General features: G+C 37.6%; 1 protein-coding gene across 3 annotated transcripts in view; it reads left to right on the top strand.

The window, feature by feature from the left end:
- The window catches only part of CNTN6 (contactin 6), a 606,070-nt gene that overhangs the window by 245,957 nt on the left and 339,092 nt on the right, over positions 1–21,021 (top strand). The window lies entirely within an intron of this gene.

Below are 21,021 nucleotides of genomic sequence, written 5' to 3' on the forward strand. Positions count from 1 at the left end.
ATGAAGTTAGCATTGTAATGAAAAACTTGGAGTTAGAAAAGTAAAGAGAAGACTACATTTAAGATTACTTTGATCAGTGTTTTTAAGGGATTTGATTCCCGTGCACCTTATCATGTTGCTTGTTGTTTGGATTTGTTGAGCTTCTTGGACCTCTGAATTTATAATTTTCCTAAAATTTGGAAATGAACAGGCCAGTATTTCTTCAAAAATACAAAAAGTAAAAGAGAAGAACTACTTGGCATTTCTCAAGCTGAAGTAACTGAAGAAACAATTCAAGCCTTAAGTTGCAATATTGGATTTTATGGACAAAATATTGAGTGGCACAGAATACATTTAAAAAAGTGGAAGTAATACAATACAGACTGTATCAAAAATTATTGCTCAATTTTCAACCATTCCAGGTGGTAGCATATGATAAAGGACAGAGGGTAAAAAAGGAAGAAGTCCAAGCTACTTTGAAGGCATTGGTGAAAATCAGGTCATAGAATTGACAGAATATCAGATGAGATATTTCAACCAACTGATACAACTCCTGACAGTATATCGAAAGTACAAGAGACAAAAATCTCATCTCATCATCCTCACTTTTAAGGAACAATCTGGCTGTATTTCGAAGACATATCTATTTATTGTTTGTTTGACAGTCCATTGCAGTTTCGGTATTCTTCACTAACAGCATAATTCAAATTCACCAATTATTTTCTGTTCATTACCCAACATTCACATGCATATGAGGAAATTGAAAATAATCACACCTAGTCCTCAAACTGATACCTTTGGTCTATAACACTTTAAAGAAGTCTTTTTCCAACAAATTTACCTAATGCATAATGTCATTTGAGTTCTTGGCTATTACTTACATAAGGATTGCTTGTGGACCAATCAGTGTTATAGTATAACTGATTAAAACTTACACCTGTTGTTAGATCCTACCCTAGTTCTGGCTTCTTAAATTTTCCCTTGAATGAACATTGCTGTTCTGTGCCATCCAGTCAATTCTGACTTATCACGACCGTATATGAAAGGACAGAACTGCCCTATGGTGTTTTCTAGACAGTTATTTTCAGAGGAGCAGATTGCTAGGTATTTTTCTCCCTTGCAGACTCTCGTAGGGTCCAACTGCCAACCTTCTGGTTAGCAGCCAAGTGCTTAGTCCTTGTAGCAAATGGGCTCTGTCTAGGACACGTTTAGTGTCATTGAGTAGGTTCCGACTCATGCAACCCTGTCTGTATAGGGTTTCTGAGGCTTTTTTAAATCTTTGCAGAAGCAGAATTCCGTATCTTCCTTCCACGGAGCAGCCGGTGGGTTCAAGCTGCTGACCTTATGGTTAGCAGTATGGTGCTTAACCTATAGCACCTCACCAGTAGCCCTTTTACTACTTTTGTGTAATATTTTTTCTATTATTTGGGAGGACACTTCACTGAAACTTACTATTGTTGCGTAACATTTAATCTTAGAAATAACTAAGAAAACAAGTGTTCAAATTAGACATGCAGCTCTGGTAGCGTAGTGGTTATGAATCGGGCTGTGAACCGCAAGTTCAGAAGTTCGAAACTACCAGCTGTTCCACGGGAGAATGATGAGGCGTTCTTCTCCTGTAAAGATTTATAGCCTCGGAAACCCTGTGAAGTGTCGCTATGAGTTGGAACCAACTCCATGGTACTTACTAACAATGACAATTTAGTTTAGTTTATTACAAGCTAGTCATGGAAAAGCTTGCAAATAAGACTCCAAACATCCATCTAGGGCTGGAGAATGAAAATTACTAACTACTACTGCAATGTTCCCTGTACAGGGTCCCTATGAGTCAGATCCGAGTACAGCCATATAGCTACCACCGACGCCATTCCAGTGTTAATTCGATGGTTAGTTACCAAATCTTTAGCCTTCAGGTTTGTACCTTTAATGAGAGATCTTCGGAGGAAGGCTGAACTGCTGTTGAACTCTCTGGAGGTTCCTCATACCCAGGAGCTTATGAAAAAAATGGAATTGAAATATAATGGAAATTTTCCATCAATTTTTTGAAGCTCTCTTGTAGCTAGAGAGCAAATTGCAGTCTCAGTTCCATCTCTGCCTTCTGTCAGTGAGTGAGCAAAAATACAGGGTTTGCTTGTGATTTTGTTACCTTGGCTCCACAAGGCAAGTTGTTGTTGTTGTTGTTGTTAAGTGCCGTCGAGTCGGTTCCAACCCATAGCGACCCTGTACAGGGTTTCCGAGGGTGTAAATCTTTATAGGAGTAGAAAGCTTCATCTTGAAACCAGTGGGAAATCAAAGACTGCTATATTATGTCCTTCTCCAGGAGTAGACTATAGCCAAATGATGCATCTTTTCGTTAAAATTAGACATTATGGAAGCTCTTTATATGTATGTCTCAATACTAATTGACAAATATTATCTTTTATATGTCAGATTAAAGACAATTTAAAGGTTATTTTGCATTCTTTAGATGCTTCATTTGCTTCTGTGTTTCTAGGCCTAAGATCAAAATTTTCTAAATAACTTTCTTATGACTTACAGGTTTCTACTGAATTATAGTTAATGAGAGAGTGCCTCACAAAGGGATACTTATTTCTGAATTCATATTATAAGTGTATATATAATATATATATATAGTCATTGTTTCACAGCATTTGGCATTTGCCAGGGCTGAACATTTGAAATTTTCTAGGTCTGGGCTCCTGGTGTAACACAGTAGGATAAGTACTGGACTGAGAACCAGGGTCAACTGTTCAAACCCCCCAGCTGCTCCTCAGAAACCCTATACAGGGCTGCAATGTATTGCAACCAATTCAGAGGCACTAACAAGTGCTGAACACTCATTTAATTTGTGAGTACCTTCTTTCTCTCTTTAGTATGGAAATAATGTATGGAATACAGTACAAACAAATCTATAGCATAGAGGCTGATGAAGAGGCAATGTGTTTGGTACTTAAGAAAGGCTCTCTATTTACACCTACCTACATTTACCATGGAGTCCTAGTGTGGCACTGTGGGTAAATGCGCTGGAATGCAAACTCGATTTGAACCACAAGGTTGGTGGTTCAAGTTCACCAGCTGCTCCTCGGAAACCCTATACAGGGTCACTATGGGTTGAAAATGACTAGATGGCACTTAACAAAAATAACAGATGTTTACCCTGGAGTCCTGGGGGCACTGTGGGTTAAGGCACTGAAATGCAAAGTTGGTTTGAACCGCAAGGTCGGTTTTTCCAGGTTACCAGCAGCTCCTTCGAAATCGTATACAGCGTCATTATTGGCCAGAACCAACTTGACATCACTTAACAACAACAATAACAAAGGTTTACCCTAAAGTCAGGGTACTAATGACCTCAAGTTGCTTATCTGATTTGCTATAAAGAGTATGATAGTAACATCATGTCCCTTTGCCCACATCCATGAAAAAAAACTTATTTTCTGTTTGATTCTCTGCTGTATGTTCTCTCTCCAAAATTATTGACACAGAGGAGGTGCTCAATTAAAATTTCTTATTTTTTGATGGATGGGTTATGATAAGGATTAACTAACATCATCCACGCAAAGCCCTTTTGACCAAGCCTTGGGACATAGGACGCTCTCAGTAGATATTTCTTTAGAAAACACGATGGAGCCTAGAAAACACTGTGGGGCAGTTCTACTCTGTCTCGTGGAGTATGAGACAAAGGATTTGGTGACAGTTTTATATTTATTAAACATAGTATTCAAGACTGATTTGCATTGTCCTTTTATTCATCAACTACCATATTGAGTTATTATCATTTACCATACACTAGTGCTGGTACTAACGGTTCAGAGGAAAGCAAAAATTGCTAAAAATAAACGACATCTATAAAACATGCTCTCCAGGTGTCATGTGGTGCTGTGTGTTAATGCACTGGACTGCAAGGTGGGTTTGAAGTACAAGGTCTGTGGTTCAAACTCACCAACCGCTCCTAAGTAACCCTATACAGCATTGCTATGAGTTGGAACTGACTCGAAGGCACTTAACAACAGCAACAACAACAATTGTCCCATCAATGACTAGCAGCGGAAGAAGGAGATATTTGTAGGTCAGTGACAGACAAACTAACAAACAAATGAACAGGGAATTCATTTCATTAACTCTATTGTTAATCATTTATCCTTTCTGGATCTGCTGAATTCTCTAAAACTCTTGATTTACAAAAACATTTTCTGTGAGACTATTCCAAAATTCCCTTCTTCATGGCCCATGTCTGCCTTAGAGAATTTCTTCAACCGATTGTTTCAGGTTATAGACATAATTGGCTATTAGTCATTTCTATGCCATTGTTCATTGACATACATCTCAGCATCATCCCTCAGCCATCTGAAAAGCAAGGGCCCAATTTCTGATTAATCTTTAGCTGGCCATTGAGGATACTGAAGCAGCTCCTGCTTAATTAGACCATTTTTGTCTCTAACCTCATCCATTTTCTTGATATACCAGTGATTGAAGTGCCGGCAATTCCAAGCACAACCCTGAAACCTTGTTAATCAGCTTTTGTGATTTGCTAAGGGTACCATTGTTTAAATTGTTAAAGTCAAACTATTGTGAGAGGCTAAAAGTAAGTGAGCATTTTATCTGAGAGTCATTTATATGCATTTAATGAAAGCTTAGGAACTCACAAAATAAAATAAAAAGAAATGTATTTGTTGTTAAGTGTCATCTAGTCAGTTCTAACTCATAGTTATTTGGAGCAGCTGGTGATTGTTAACCACCAATCTTGTGTTTAGCAGTTCAGTACTTATCCTGCAGTGCCACACTACTGTATTTGGTAATGTACAGACACACATGCATTCATAATGTGAAGAAACACAGAAATGTGCACTTCTGTGAAGCAGATACCCTCATGTTGAAATAGAGCATTTACCATCTTAACCAGCTGTGTAAGTTTAGGCAAGCTTCAGCCACTCAGGGCCTCAGTTTTCTCATCTATCAAATAAAATAATGCCTGAACCTTAGGGTACTCATAGAAATAAATTGGATTGAATAACTTAGTGTATTCCATAAGTGTCTTCGGTATAATATGTGCTAATAGTGGTGGTTAAGATTATTCAAGGCAACTACCACATCCTCCATGATTCATTCAAAAAAGCAATGCATTATTCCCAGTAATTCACATTGAAAAGTACAAGGGGGATAAGTAATGTTACATTTGGGAGGTTGCACTCCATGCGATGAAATAAAATGTCTGTGAATTATCACATTGATAACTGATCTGCTTTGTAAACTTTCATGCAATTCATAATAAATAGTTGGGGAAAAAAGGAATCCGCTTATTTTTACAAGTTCTTCAGAAAATAATGGTGCAAGGCAGCAAGGCAGATAGAGAGCTTTTGCTATTTACACTGGGTTTCTTCAGCGGTATAGTCTAATTATCGTACTTGAGCTTAGGTCGGGAGTCCAAGAGACATTGGGAAGCTGAGTATGTAGTGAATGCCAATCTATGGAGTACTTGAAGCTTGTTTTCTTGTTTTCCCCAGAATGTCTCAACCAAAAGATTAGTCACAAAAGATCTTAATCTCTGAGGGGCTGTGGAAACATTATTTTTATATCTATATCTGTCATTATGTGTGTTGTTGTTAGGGGCAGTCCAGTTGGTGCTGACTCACAGAAACCTTTTGTACAACAGAACTAAACAATGCTTTCTTCTGCACCAGCTTCACAGTCATTGCTATGCTTCAGCCCATTGCTGCTCCCATTGTTCCAATACATCTCTTGGGGGTGGTTTCCTTCTTTTTTGCTGATACTTCACTTTATCAAGCATAATGTCAGTCTCCAGGGACTGGTCCCTGCTGACAATATGTCCAAAGTATGAATGGTGTCCAGTCATCTGGGATTTCTAAGGAGTAGTCCATGGTATTTGTAATATTCTCCTCCAACCCATAAACTCAAATGCATCAATTTTTCTACAGTATTTTAAGTCACTGCCCAACTTTTACATACATATAGGATTATTGAAAATACCATGGCATGAATAAGGTACACCTTCATTCTCAAACTGACATCTTTGTGCTTGATCTGTTTAAAGAGATCTTGTCTAGCATATTTCCTAATACGTTATTTGATTTTTGGACTGCTGCTGCGACAAGTGTTGATCAATCCCAGCAAAATGAAGTCTTCAACAAATTCAATCTGTTCTCCGTGTATCTTGATCTTATTTATTGGTCCATGGTGAGGATTTTTGGTTTCTTTACGTTGAGGTGCAACCCATACCAAATGCTGTGTTCTTTGATCTTTATCAGTAGATATTTAAGTCCCTTTAACTTATCTAGCAAGGTTGTAACATCTGCGTATCACAGATTGTTAATGAGTCTTTATCCAACCCTGGTGACATGTTTCTTTTATATAATCTAGCCTCTTGAATTCCTTGCTTAGCATATGGATTTAATAAGTATGATGAAAAAATATAACCTTGGTCTACACCTCTCCTAATTTTAAACCATTTGGTGTTCCCTTGTCCAAAGCTTCTCTCACACTGAAAATCAAACAACTTCCCTGCTCATACAAGCAAACTAACTAACTAAAGAAATTGTTGATTTTGACTCGGGAAAAAAAAATTGAACTCTGTTATGTTTGTAATTTTCTTAAACTTTTCTTGCCATTTAATCTTTATATTGGGAGGAAGACAGTATAGCAAAATGAATCAGGGGAAAGCTGTTTAACTTTCGTATTTCATTTATGAATTCAGTCTTGTGTAATTATGATGTTTATGAAATTTAAACTGATGTGGCCAAAGAGAAATAAAGAGAATAAAATTATTCCTCCACTCTAATTCTGTAAGATCCATTTCTTAATAGGAAAGTTTACCTTACCAAGTATAGGAAATAGATGAGAGGGTTTATTATCAATGTTTTAAATTTATCAGAAACCTTTGTTGTGATGGATCGGAAAAATATAAATCTATTTCCAAATAACTAACTTTTGAAAGTTTCAAGCCAAAATGAAGACAACAGTAGCAGTGATATTTCACAGTTACACAGAGACAGAGGCAAAACAAAAATAAAAATATTGTATCCCCAGCCTGAAAAGGGCAGAGGAAGAGCCAGGAAATTATAAATGAACAGGTCGGCCGGCCCTTACCTGTAGGCATGATTCCTGAGACAGCAATAAGGAATGAGGTTACCAAACATCCAGAGAGATATGAGCTGATAAAACTTAATCAGCCCACATTCACAAAGGGCAAATCTTTTTTGACAGATTAGGTGGCATTTTTGCATGGCATATAGGGCAATAAAAGGACGTGATTGGAATTTGAGATAAAATGTAACCTGAAAAGGCAAGAAGGCATAAATGACATACATGAGAATGAGATATGGTTTCAGTTTTCCAAAGGAGGCCACTAGGGTGACATTTAACCCCAAGCCCACTGATTCCATTAGCAGATTTATGTTGACAGCAAGCATGAAACAGGATTGATAGATCTGCACATTTCCTTTTGACATGATATTACCATAATCATGTTCATTATCATCAAATAATGTATATCTGAGACGTAACTCTTAGCTTGCTCTTCATAGATTTTTAGAACCTATTTCTCTCAGTTATTTAGTTGTTTCTTCAAATGTTATTCTTGGGTTTGTTATTGGAATCAATACTATTTCAGGAAGATACAATCTTATCCTAGAAAGAAGTCGATGGGCCACTATAATATCATAATGATAATGACAGGTTTTGTGAACTTTTTTAACATCTTACTCTGGGACATTTTAAGAAAGTGCTTTTAGATGTTTTGTGTACTTGACTGCATGCTGTTATTTCCCAAAGGTTAATGTTGAAATGCTCCAAAATTGAGGAATTAATAGGGTCAAAGATCTAGAAGTTCAAAAGAGAGAATATAAGTTCCCCTTTTAGACTGCACCTTAACATCAGTCTGCAAAAAGGCATATATGGCTCTTTCATCCTAAAAATATATGTAATCAGAACTGAAACTCACACATACAAACAGTTTCTCTAGGTTTGCTGTAGATTCTAATCAACCTTCCCTCTTTGTTCTCTGTCTTCTTCGTAGTCAATAGATTCTGCCCCAATTATTGCTGTTTTTAAATTACGTGTAGTTGCTTCCCACCAATGTTAGGTGCTGTCAAGTTATCTCAGACTCATAGTGAACCCTATGTGCTGCTGGATACTGCACCATCCTAACAATTATTGCCACCTCTTAGGGTCATTGCTGCTGCAATTGTGTGAATCCATTTCCTTAGGTGCCGTCACCTTTTTCATTGACTCTCCATTTTGCCAAGCATAGTGTCCTTCTCCAGGACTGGTCATTGCTAATAACACATCCAAAGTATGAGAGACAAATGTTCACCATCCTGGCTTCTAAGGAGCGTTTTGGTTGTACTTTTTTCAAAACGTATTTGTTTGTTCTTCTGGCTCCATGGTGCTTTGAATATTCTTCTCAAACACTGTACTGCAAATGCTTTGGTTCTTCTTCAGTCTTTGTTCTTCATGGTCCAACTTGCATAAGTGATGAGGCAATTGAAAACACCGTGGCTTGTTTCAGGTGAACTTTAGTCCTCAAACTGACTTCTTTGCTCACTATTTGGTTATGTTTCTGTAATGGTCTCAAGCCCTATACAGTATAGCTCACTATTAAATGTTCAAAACACATATATATATAAATACTCATAGTATTAGCTGATGAATAGAAATATGTCTACTTTGTGAGACTCTCTTGAACATTTCAAAGAGGTCTTGTTCAGCAGATTTCTTGATTGCTGCTTTAATGAATGTTGATTGTGGATCTAAGAAAAACAAAATCTTGGCCAATTTCAATCTTTTCTCTTTTTATCATGAGGGTATTTATTGGTCCATTTGTGAGAATCTTTGCTTTATTTACATCGAGGTGCAATTCATACTGATGGTTATGGTCATTTATCTTCATCAGTAAGTATTTTAAGTCCTCCCACTTTCTGCAAGGTATGTTGTATCATCTGCATTTCACAGGTTATTAACAAGAGTCCTCTTCCAATAGTAATGCTACATTCTTCTTCATATAACCCAGCATACAGATTTAATAAGTATGGTGAAAGTATACAACCCTGGCATACAACTATTCTGATTTTATATCATTCAGTGTCTCCTTGTCATGTTATGACAACTGCCTCTTGGTCCACGTACAGGTTCCTCAAGAGAACAATTAAGAGTTTTAAATTACCCATTATCCACAGCTTGTCATGGTCCACACAGTAGAAAGATGTTTGCATAGTCAGTAAAGCACAATTAGACATCTTTCTGATATTCTCTACTTTCAGCCAAGATCCTTCTGACGTCATTCCATGTCCTCTTCTAAAACTGGTTTAGATTCTGTCAATTCCATGTCAATGTACTGTTGAAGGCATTTTTGAATTATCTTCATCAAAATTGTACTCGCGTGTGATATTAATGATATTGTTCAATAACAGCAATCTGTTTGTCCACCTCACTTTGGAATGGACACAAATAAGGATCTTTTCCAGTGGGTTGGTCAGGTAAGCTGTCTTCAAATTTCTTGCCATACATGAGTGAGTGCTTCCAGTGGTACATCAGTTTGTTGATCTTCTTCAGTATATATTATGTCAGTTCCTGGACCCCTGATTTTCAACAATGACTTCAGTACTGCTTGGACTTCTTCCTTCAGTACCATTGGTTCTTGTTCTTATGCTACCTCATGAAATGGGTAAACATCAACCATTTATTTTTTGAAGAGTCACTGTATTCCTTCCATCTTCTTTTGATACTTTTTATGCATCAGAATGTAGTCATTTGATTTTGTCCTGTTTCACTGTTTTTACTGTATATACAGGTTCCTCATGAACACTATTACATATTCTGGAATACTCATTCCTTTGCAATTTTATCCATAGTTTGTCATGATCCACACAGTCTTTTCATAGTCAATAAATCACAAACAAGCATCTTCCTGGTAGTCTCTGCTTTCAGTCAAGATCCATCAATGCCTGCAATGATTTCCCTAGTTCCACATTTTCATCTGAATCTGGCATTCGTTTCTGTCAGTTCCTTATAAATGTATTGCTAGAGCATTTTAGAACTATCTTCAGCAAAATTTTACTTTCAGGTAATATTAATGACATTGTTCTGTGATTTCCACATTCCATTGGGACACCTCTCTTTGAAATAGGCACAAATATGAATCTCTTCCAATCGGTTGACCAGGTAGCTGCCATCCAAATTTCTTGGCACAGGTAAGTGCTCTTGTGCTTCCTTTGTTTGTTGAAAGATTTAATTTTGTGTTCTGTCAATTCCTAGAGACCTGTTTTTCACTAATGCCTTCAGTGTAGTTTGGACTTCTTCTTTCAGAATCATTGATTCTTTGTCATATGCCTGAACTTGCAGATGAGTAATTGATGGTCTGTTCCATAGTCACCCACTGGCTTTATTTTGGCTGATGATACAGTATTTCCACTGCCTCTTCCTACAGATGTAGTCAGTTTGATTCCTGTGTGTTCCATCTGGTGAGGTCTGAGTGTATAGTCAGCTTTTATATTGTTTTAAAAAGATATTTGCAATGAATAAGTCTTTGGTCTTGCAAAATTTTATCATTTGATCTCCAACATCATTTCTGTGATCAAGGCCATGTTTTCAAAATACTGATCCTTCTTCTCTGTTTCTAACTTTCCCATTCAATCACCAGTAATTATCAAGACATCCTGATTGTATGGTTGATCAATTTCAGACTAAAGAAGTTGGTCGAATTGCTCTTATTCCTCATCACTGGCTTTAGTGGTTCATGAGTAAGTTTGAATAATAGTGGTATTAATTGGTCTTCCTTGTGAAAGTAGTGGTAGTTGTGTGTGGTCCAGTCATTTCTGATCCATAGGGTTTCTGAGGCTGTAAATGTTTATAGAAGCAGAAAGCCACATGGGTCCAACTCGTGACCCATTATGCTACCAGGACTTCTTGGTGTTCTTTGTAGAAATATGTATATTACCTTATCATAGATTGCATTGTACTTCAAGATACATCACCACATGTCCGTTTTAACAATGAATGCAATGACATTCCTCTTGAATTTGCTATTCCTAACACAGTAAACCATATGAATGTGGGATTTAGAATGGCCCAAACAAGTCAATTTCAGCTCACTAATGCCAGGAGTTCTGGTGTGGTACTGTGGGTTAATGCACCAGACTGCAAAGCCCTTTGAACTGCAAGGATGGTGGTTCAAGCTCACCAGTTTCTCCTCAGAAACACTATACAGCGTCACTATGGGTTGGAACCTACTCAACAGCCCCTAACAACAACAACAACAACAATGCCAGGATATCAATCTTCATGCCTTATCATTTTTGATAGCTTCTAATTTTCCTAGACTCATACTTCGTACATTCCATGTTCTGATTGATGTTTGTAACTGTTTATCCTCGTTTTGAGTTGTATCCCATCAGCAAATGAAGGTCCTGAAAGCTTTTTTCCCACTCACATCATTATCACTCACTGTGGATCGGCCCTGGACTGCAAATTACAAGGTCAGCAGTTCAAACCCACCAGCTGGTCCTTAGAAACCCTTTACAGGGGTTAAGTGCCAACTTGATGGCACTTAACAACAACACCTACAACTTTGAGGAGAGAGCACTTCTTCAGTCATTTTTTGAGTGTCTTCCAACTTGAGGAGCTGCTCTTCTGGTACTCTATCTGACAATACTTTTCCAATGCTAGCCATATAGTTTCCTGTGACTAAACATCCAGAAATAATCTGCCTCTTTCTGTTCCTCATCTATCTTAATCTGGAACCTCTGCTGAAGCCTATCCACCTGTTGTTGTTTATTGTTAAATGCATTGAGTCAGTTCTGACTCACAGTGACCCTATCAAGGGTTGCAGAGGAGTGACTAGTGAGTTTCAAATGCTAACCATCTTTGGGGTACTATTATTCTGTTTCCATATCCATAATACTCACACTGAACTTCAAGAACACAGTCATTAATCCTAAAAATGCAGTTAAGATTGCCACAGTTTACAGAGCAATAATTGAAAACACCAACAGCCGGGTAAAACAGTAGATTAGGATTCAGAGTCATTTTGGTTTTGTGAACATTTTTATTATCAACCAAGGCAGATTGAGAGATAAAGGCCTGCCTATATTTGGAGTTCTGGTGTAGCACTGTAGGATAAGCACTGAACTGCTAACCACAAGGTGAGCAATTCAAACCCACCAACCACTCCTTGGAAATCCAACCTTTTTGTTGTTAAGTGCCTCCCAGGTGCAATCAGTGAACTATATATATAAATCACCTGGGGATCTTGTTAAAATGTAGATTCTGATTCAGCGTATCTAGGTTGGAAGTGTATGTTCTCTGCAGGATGTCAAACTGAAATGAACTAGTTCAAAGCCCTCGTTTCAACCCACCAGTGATTTTTCAGAATTTCTCTATAGAGTTTCTGAGACTATAAATCTTCGCAGAAACAGCCAGCCACATCTTCCTCCTGAGGAGCAGGTAATGAGTTTGAACCTTCAATCTTTTCATTAGCAGCACTGCTCTAAGTCACCCTATAAATGTTGCTGCCTTAGAAACCCTGTTGTTGTTGTTGTTGTTGTTGTTATGGGGTATTTATACTCTGCTCTATAAACCCCTGCCATGAAGTACTCTGGGACTCATACAGACCCTATACAAGGTTTCTGAGGCTAAATCTTGCAGTTTCATCTTTTTCCTGTTGAATGGCTGGTGGGTTTCAAGGGGCCCTCTTTGTGGTTAATAGGGCAACGTGTAATCTGCAATATCACCAAAATTTGTGACTCTATCTGGTGTGTTGTTTAGTGCCGTTGAGTAGCTTCCAACACATAGTAAACCTGTATAGGGTTTCTGAGGCACTGCTGGCAAAGGTGAACCACTGACCTTTTGGTTCAAAGCGACCTTGCAATCCTGTTCTTATCCTACAGTGCTACACTGGGACTGTGTCTGATAGGGTCACAAAACCCAGAGGATAATCCGGAGGACAGGCTGTAAACTCAGGCATGGTTTTTCTGTTATGCTTTGGAGCAGAATTGTTTCTTCTGTGGTAAACCTGCTTTATCTTAAGGCCCACCCAAATTATTAAGACTAATATCCCTTACTTAAAGTCAACAAAAATATCTTCACAGTAAAGTCTAGACTAGTGTTTGACAAAAACAGTTGGGCACCCAAACCTAGCCAATTTAACACAGAAAATGAAACCATCACAACTAGCTTTCATAAACAGCACTTGACTTCAACCCCAGAATTCCCAGCATGATTTATTTTCTCCACAGAATTTGTAACTATCTCTTATGACATGTGTTTATTTTTCATTTATTTTATGCATTTCATATTTAGGATATAAATATTAAAGAAGTGGTTTCATCACTTTGGCTCACGGTTGTATTTCTGGTGCTTTGCCATGGAGTTGGTTCTGACTCCTAGCAACCCTGTGTAGGGCTTAAGAAGCTGTAAATGTTTATGGGAGCAGAATGCCTCACCTTTTTCCCATGGAACAGCTGGTAGTTTCAAACTGCTGACTTTAAGGTTAGCAGGCCATTTCGTAACCACTACTCGAGCACCTAAAAATCCTTCTTGTCATAAATGAATAAAAAATAACTACACATGTCAGTACAAGTCAGAAGCTACTCAATGACACTTCACAACACAGCATAGACATACCTCATTTTATTGCACTTAACTTTATCATGCCTCACAGATACTGTGCTTTGAACAAATTAAAGATCTGTGGCAACCCTGCAATGAGCCAGCTTCCAGTCCCAGTTTTCCTACAGTGTGTGGTCACTTAATGTTTCTATAGCACATTCTGGTGTTTCCCACAGTATTTCAAACTTTTTCCTAACACTGTAACACATTTAATAGACTTAGTATGATGCAAAGATAACATTTGTATTTACTGGGAGACCAAAAATTCATGTGATGTAGCTTATTGTGATATGCTTCATTGTTGTTGTTGTTGTTAAGTGCCGTTGAGTCGGGTCCGACCCATAGCGACCCTGTACAGGGTTTCCGAGGGTGTAAATCTTTACTAAGGTGGTCTAAAACCAAACATGTAACATCTCCAAGCTAGGCCTGTATGTACGTTCTCATTTCCCCTGTACCTCAGCGCTCTCCTTTATCTTCCTCCATTAGCAATTAGTACTTTAACACACATTTAGATACTTGTATTCATCCATAATACATAGCTCAGAGTGATCGTTAATGCTTTTTTTCATCATGTGTAATCAATTACAATTACAAGATTCTGTTGGTGCTGCTTCTGAATACCTCAAGATAGTTTTTACATCTTTCTCATTTTCTTCATTCTTACAGTCAGTGACCCAATTTTATCAGTGTGCTCAAATGTTTGCTAAATAATCTCTCTACTCTCTGATTTCTTTCCCTGTATCTCCCCCCGCCCCTGCCCCAATGAGTCCTATTCTGCCATGTTGTTGTTGTTGTTGTTAATTGCCGTCGAGTCGGTTCCGACCCATAGCGACCCTGTATGCCATAAAGTCCTTTAAATATCTTTGAAATCCACTATTCCACCCTTACATTTCATTACTCACCTAACTTCCATATCACTTAAAATTTTTGAATGACAGAGATATTTCCATGTTTCTTCACACTATATTATTATTCTTAGAATTCTCCTACTATATCCTCTCTTTCACAGGAAAAAAAAATCCAGCTCTTACTTTTACACATAGCTCAGATATTGTCTCTTTTGGACTCTTTCAACAACTTACATGTTGGAGTCCTGGTGTGGCTTGGTGGGTTAATGCACCCGACTGCAAAGCCGTTTGAACTGCATGATCAGTGATTCAAGCTCACCAGCTTCTCCTTGGAAACCCTATACAGGGTCGCTATGGGTCAGAATCGACTCGACGGCACTTAACATCATGTTGAATTAATTGCTTCCTCCACTGGGTTCCCATCAAATTATATTTCTACATTTGGCATGATGCATATCACATAATATTGCAATTAGTTCATTGTCTTCATGTCCATTTCAGTTTTTGAATATGTCACAGTGACTGAGAACCTAAGGACTGGAATCAGATTGCCTGAATTTAAAATGTGGTGCCAGTACTCTTTGTGTCTTTGATCTTGAGGCGTACTTAAGTTCTCTAAACTTCAGTTTCTTAAACTTCAAGATGGGGCTTTTAGGAGAATCTGTCTCACTGAATTCTTACAAGGATCAAGAAAGATAGTTTATTTACAAGTTTAACTTTATTCTGGCATTTGCTTTGTTCCAGATTTGCTCTTATTTGACTGTGAGCTCCTTGAGTGAAATCTGTATGTTTATATTTGTCTTGTCAGTGCATAAATGAGCCAGTGCACACGTTCAGAGGTTCAGTTTACTTATATTGAATTGTATCCATGTGTGTGGACAGTAGCTGTATAAGACATGATGCAGAATGCATTTTGATTTGGCTTTAACCTAAAGAGATCAACAGAATGCCAAAGAAATGGCAATGAGCACTGTTTTACAGTTTTTTTCATGATTTACTATTTTATGATTTGTGTGATACTTTTCATGTTATATACTTTCTACGCATGTTTAATTCTGAACCCACAGACCAGTAGTTCTACATAGTTGCTTGATTGGGCTAAAATACTACAGGCTCCAAACTTACACCATAATTACGTCATTATTATTTTAATGATTTTTGCTTGAGGAACTAAGATCAGAATAAACCAATTTATTCTGTTATCTCAAAAAAGCATTACAATTATGAATTGCCTTCTCAAGTAGTTGTTTCTAGTTCAAAACAAGTATCAAGTATGATTATTTTCAAGTGACTTTTGGAGTCTTCCTCTCAAAATCTCTTGAGTATGGTTGAATAAAGGATTATTGATAATTAAGGTTTTAGGAATTTCACTGGTTACACACCTAAAGCCAATCACGAGTTTAATTTTCTCTTCTGTAAAATCAAGCAAGCCTCTTACATTATTTTATGTTTTGCTTTGTTTTGTTTTTGAAAACTTGGCAAATGATGTCAGAAATGGAACTTGTGCATAAGCAGATATTGCCCGAGTGCCAAGAAAATGTTGTTGTTGTTGTTAAGTGCAGTCGAATCATAGAGACCCTGTATTGTGTTACCGAGAGGCTGGTGAACTTGAAACACTGACCTTATGGTTCAAACCGACCTGTGGCCCAGCACATTAACCCGTAGCACCGTACCAGCGCTCTGCCAGGAGACTGTGTGGGGCATATCCTGGGAGTTCTGGTGTGGCACTGTAGCTTCATATGCCAGACTGCAAAGCCATTTGAACTACAAGCTTGGTGGTTCAAGCTTACCAGGTGCACATTGGAACCTGAGTCAGAACCTAGGGTCAGAACCGACTCGTCAGCACTTCAAAACAACAACAATATATTAGGAGGGGAAGGATTGTAACAAGCTTAGAGCTCTCTAGTCTTATCTGTCTGCTAAATCTGAAATTTTTCCAGACCCAAACCCTGACTTTTAATACTGTGTATTTCTACATATGCTCTTTCTGAAGTGATTGACTTTGCCCCTCAATGGCTTCCCTACAGAAGATGTTTGTCCAGGTTGTCTGCACTTTGGAAGTTCTGTAGAGAAGAAAAGGAGTAAAACAGTACTCTTCTGTGGTGTGCTTCAATCTTTCTTTCTCAAGATTTTATCAGTTGTAAGAAATAGACATACTATAGTTGGTGACTGCAGACACTAGAGAAAAATCTCAGTGAAAACTGGAACCAAGGATTGAAAAGACCAAGAATTATTGCCATCCTTTTTCTCAACTATTCTTTCTTCCCATCATTCAGGCTTTTGCCTGTCTTTCTCTTGCAGTCTTGTGTTATCTCTCTCACTCTGCATCAACTACCTCTTCATCAGTTTTATGGAGAAGGATGCTTTAAATTTCCCAAAGAGCCTCAACTGTATTCAAGCAACCAGCAGTGACCAACATATTATTTCTAAATTCCCAGGAGAAAGAAACTTAGCAGTCTAGCAAGAAAATATTTACCTTTGGTCCAGTCAGCCATGGACAAAGAAATGAGGAAAAGTAAATCAAACTTGACCTTAAGTGCCCACTCCTATGGATCAAGAGCTAATTTTCCATGAAGAGGTACATGAGCTGTTCAGAAATACCAAAATGTGACTGCTTAGATATAATAAAAAGTTCTCAACTGAGAGGGAAACCAAAATGACAAGAAACCAGTAGATTTGATCAAATATAAAAGATCATAGGATTTTAAAAAATAAGAATTTGATATAAGTGAGAAAAAAAGGCAGGACAAAATCCTACAAACATTTTCAGTAACACTGAGTGGAATGATTTTAATTGTTATTCAAAACTCAGAATGTTGATCTTTTGCAAAGTTCTTGCTTGCTACCCACTATGGCAGTTTTAACAGAGTAGCCTTGTAATCAGAGGAGATTTTATACTTTCAATACAATTATTTAAACATTTACTGTTACAGGAACTCGGAAAACTAAAACACTTCCTATCAGTTAGTGCCTTCTTAAAACAAGAGTCCTTGAAAAAGCATTTTGATTTTTGTTTGTGATACCACATTGTCACATACCTTCAGCTGTTTTTATACATAAAAACAATGTCCTTGCCTTCTGACAGTATACAAAAAGCAAGAATAGAATCTATTATTTAGTCATTTGATTATAGTATGAAAAAAAATCTTAACATTTACCAAGAAGTCAAACAATTGGTTGTTTCTTCAGCCTGAACTTACACATGAGCAATTAATGGTGTGTTCCACAGTTTGTTCTTGACCTTGTTTTGGATGGTTACATGGAGCTTTTCCATGGTCTCTTTCTACAGATACGTTGTTGTTGTTGTTGCTATGTGCCGTGGAGTCAGTTCCAACTCATAGCGACCCTGTACAGGGTTTCTGAGGCTGTAAATCTTTACTGGAGCAGAAAGCCTCATCTTTCTCCCGTGGAACAGCTGGTAGTTTCGAACTGCTGACCTTAAGGTTCACAGCCCGATTCGTAACCACCACGCTACCAGAGCTCCTTTCTACAGATATAGTTAGTTTTATTTCTGTGTATTCTGTTTGATGAGTTCCATGTGTATAGTCATCTTTAATGTTCCTTAAAAAAGGTACTTGCATTTTAGTAAGTCACTGGTCCTGCAAAATTTGATCATGTGATCTGTAGCATCATTCCTATCACCAAGACCATATTTTCTAGCTACTGCTCTTTCTTCTTTGTCTCCAACCTTTGCATTGGATCACCAAAAATTATCAGTACATCTTGATTGCATGTTTGATCAATTTCTGACTAAAGAAGTTGGTAGAAATCTTCAATTTAATCATCATTGGCATTAGTGGCTGGAGCATAAATTTGAATAAAGATTGTATTAACCAACCTTCCTTATAGGCATATGGATATTATTCAGTTATATACAGCATTGCACTTAAGGACAGATCTCAAAATGTTCTTAATTGATGATGAATGTGATGTCATTCCTCGTCAATTTGTTACTCTTAGCACAGTAAACCATTAGAATGTCCAATTTAAAATGGCCAATACCAGTCCACATCAATTTGTTCCATTTCATTTTTGTTGAATTCCAATTTCCTGGATTCATACTTTTTTACATTCTATGTTGTAATTACTAATGGTTGTTTCCATCAATTTCTCCTCATTTTGAGCTGTATCCACCAGCAAATGAAGGTTCTGAAAACTTTTATTTGATACATGTCATTATGGTCAGCTCAACTTTTTGGAGGCAGCACTTTCCCAGTTGTATTTTGAATGCCTTCCAACCTGAAGGGCTCATCTTCGGGCACTTCGACAGTGTTTTACTCCTATTTTTAAGGTTTTCCTTGGCTAAACATTCAGAAAAAAATCTGCCTCTCCTTCTTCCTAGTCTGTCTTAGTCTGGAAGCTCAGCTAAAACCTGTCCACTGTGGGTGACTCTGCTGGTATTTAATATATTGGTGGCATAGTTTCTAGTATCACATCAACATGTAAGCTACCACAGTAGGACAGACTGATAGACCAAGAATGTAGTGTATCCTTTCAGTGTGTTACCATGTGGATAAGGTGTGCTAATCTGATCCCACTATTCCTCTGAGGAATGCATAGGGCCTGGACACAATGTGCTTATGAGAGAAGCTAATGAGGCAGAGTTTTGAACAAGCAAGGACATTTATTAAACCATAGATGCTCTCCCAAAAGTGAGAGCTGGCTGCTACCTCATGTTTGAGAAGAGTCCCCAATGTGCTCTTGGTTTTACTTTGTGTAGTTTTTTTGTAGGGGCATATACAGGGTCTTTGCATATATCTGTTGATCTCTACCATGATCAGTCATATTTGGGGACCCATAATTGACTTCTCCTTCCTGGGTCTTATATGATTTCCCCCCATAATTCACTTTGTTACAATTGTATTTATGAGTTGACCACAGTGCTGAGTTTTACTACATTTATTTTCTGATTATCTCCTGAGTCACTCTCAGTCAATTCTGGTCCGTCTTTGTATCAGCTCCATCTTGTGAAAGTTCCTTTCCCAAACTTCTTCCTATTTGGGCTTTCTGATTGGTTGAAGCATATCTGGAGTTCCTTGTGTTTGATCTTTGGCCACTTCTCTTCCTTGTTTTAACTGCTTAACAAATTTACATGAATTTTTCCTGGTAATGTCTTCTGATAACATTTGCTTGATTTTCTACCTCAGGGATATCAAAGATAATTATGTTGAGTCATCTCTATAGTTTTTATTTATTAAGTTTTTTTCCAATTGCTTTATAATCTGTGTCTTTTTCAACTGCACTAATTACATTCAATCTTCTCTTTACATGAATAATTTCACTTTCAGGGGATATCCATGCCTATTCTCAATGATTATTTCCTTACTGATACTATTGATGGTTGCAGTTTGTATCCTTAAGTTTGCAACCTCCCAATTTTTCTTATTGCAATGTTTTTTGTTTGTGTGTGTGTGTTTATTTTGGTTTGTTTGTGTTTGTTTTGTCATGTCATTGAGCTATTTTAATGGTTCAAAGCTTATGTTCTTAATCTAGAGCATGAAACATTTTAAAGAAATTTCCTAGGAATTTTGAAATAATGCTTTCTTCTAGACTGAGTATTTTGTCTATCTTTTGCTTGGCATGGTTCTTTCTTTTCTTGTTTCAGAATGTTTTCATATTTTTCTTTCATTTTGTTTGAGAAGCTATGTGTAGATGATTTGTTAGTTTATGTTGTTGTTATTCATTGCTGCCATGTCATCTCTAACTCGTGGCAGACTTATGTATAACACAATGAAACACTTTCACATCCTGCTCCATCTACATGATCTTCCTTATGTTGTAGTCCATTGCTAAGGCTATGTAAAGTGTCAGTACACCTCATGGAAGATTTCCCTCTTTTTTGCTGACCCACCACATTACCAAACACAATGCTCATTTCTGTAGATTGGTCTTTTCTGATGATGTGTGGACACTATGAGTAAGTCACAATGTCACTATCCTCACTTCTAAAAGGCATTCTGATTATATTTATTCTAAACTAATTTGGGGCACATCTTGGTACTCAAAGTTACATTTTTTCTCTTTAAACTTCACAGGGTTCTTCTGCAGAAGATTCCCCCATAGAAGCACATTAATTGATGTCTTCTGTACTGCTTCTATGGACATTGGTTGTTAACTTAAGTAGAATGAAGTCACTGAGAACTTGTATTTCTTCTTCATTTACCATAATGTTGTTTATTGGTTTACCTGTAAAGATTCTTGTCAGAATTGTTGTTATTGTTATGTGCCACCCATTCTGTTCTGACTCATAGCAGAACTCTATAGGGTTTCTGAGGAGCAGCTAATGCATTTGAACTGCTGACCTTGTGGTTCTCAGTCCGCTGCAGTTCATGCAGTGCCACGCTAGACGTTAAATGTGTGACACTGGGATAAAGCATTGGACCACAAGGTTGGCAGTTCAGATTCACCCCTGCTCCTTGGAAACCCTATACAGGATCTTTGTGGGTTGGAACCAACTCCACAGCACTTCATAACAGCAACTGTATATATATATGTTGTTGCTGTTGTTAATTTCCATGGAGTCACTTCCAACTCAGAGCAACCTCATATACAGATCCGGAGGATGTACATCTTTGCA

The sequence above is a fragment of the Chrysochloris asiatica genome, unplaced genomic scaffold (assembly GCF_000296735.1).
Source record: "Chrysochloris asiatica unplaced genomic scaffold, ChrAsi1.0 scaffold00121, whole genome shotgun sequence".
Lineage (NCBI taxonomy): Eukaryota > Metazoa > Chordata > Mammalia > Afrosoricida > Chrysochloridae > Chrysochloris > Chrysochloris asiatica.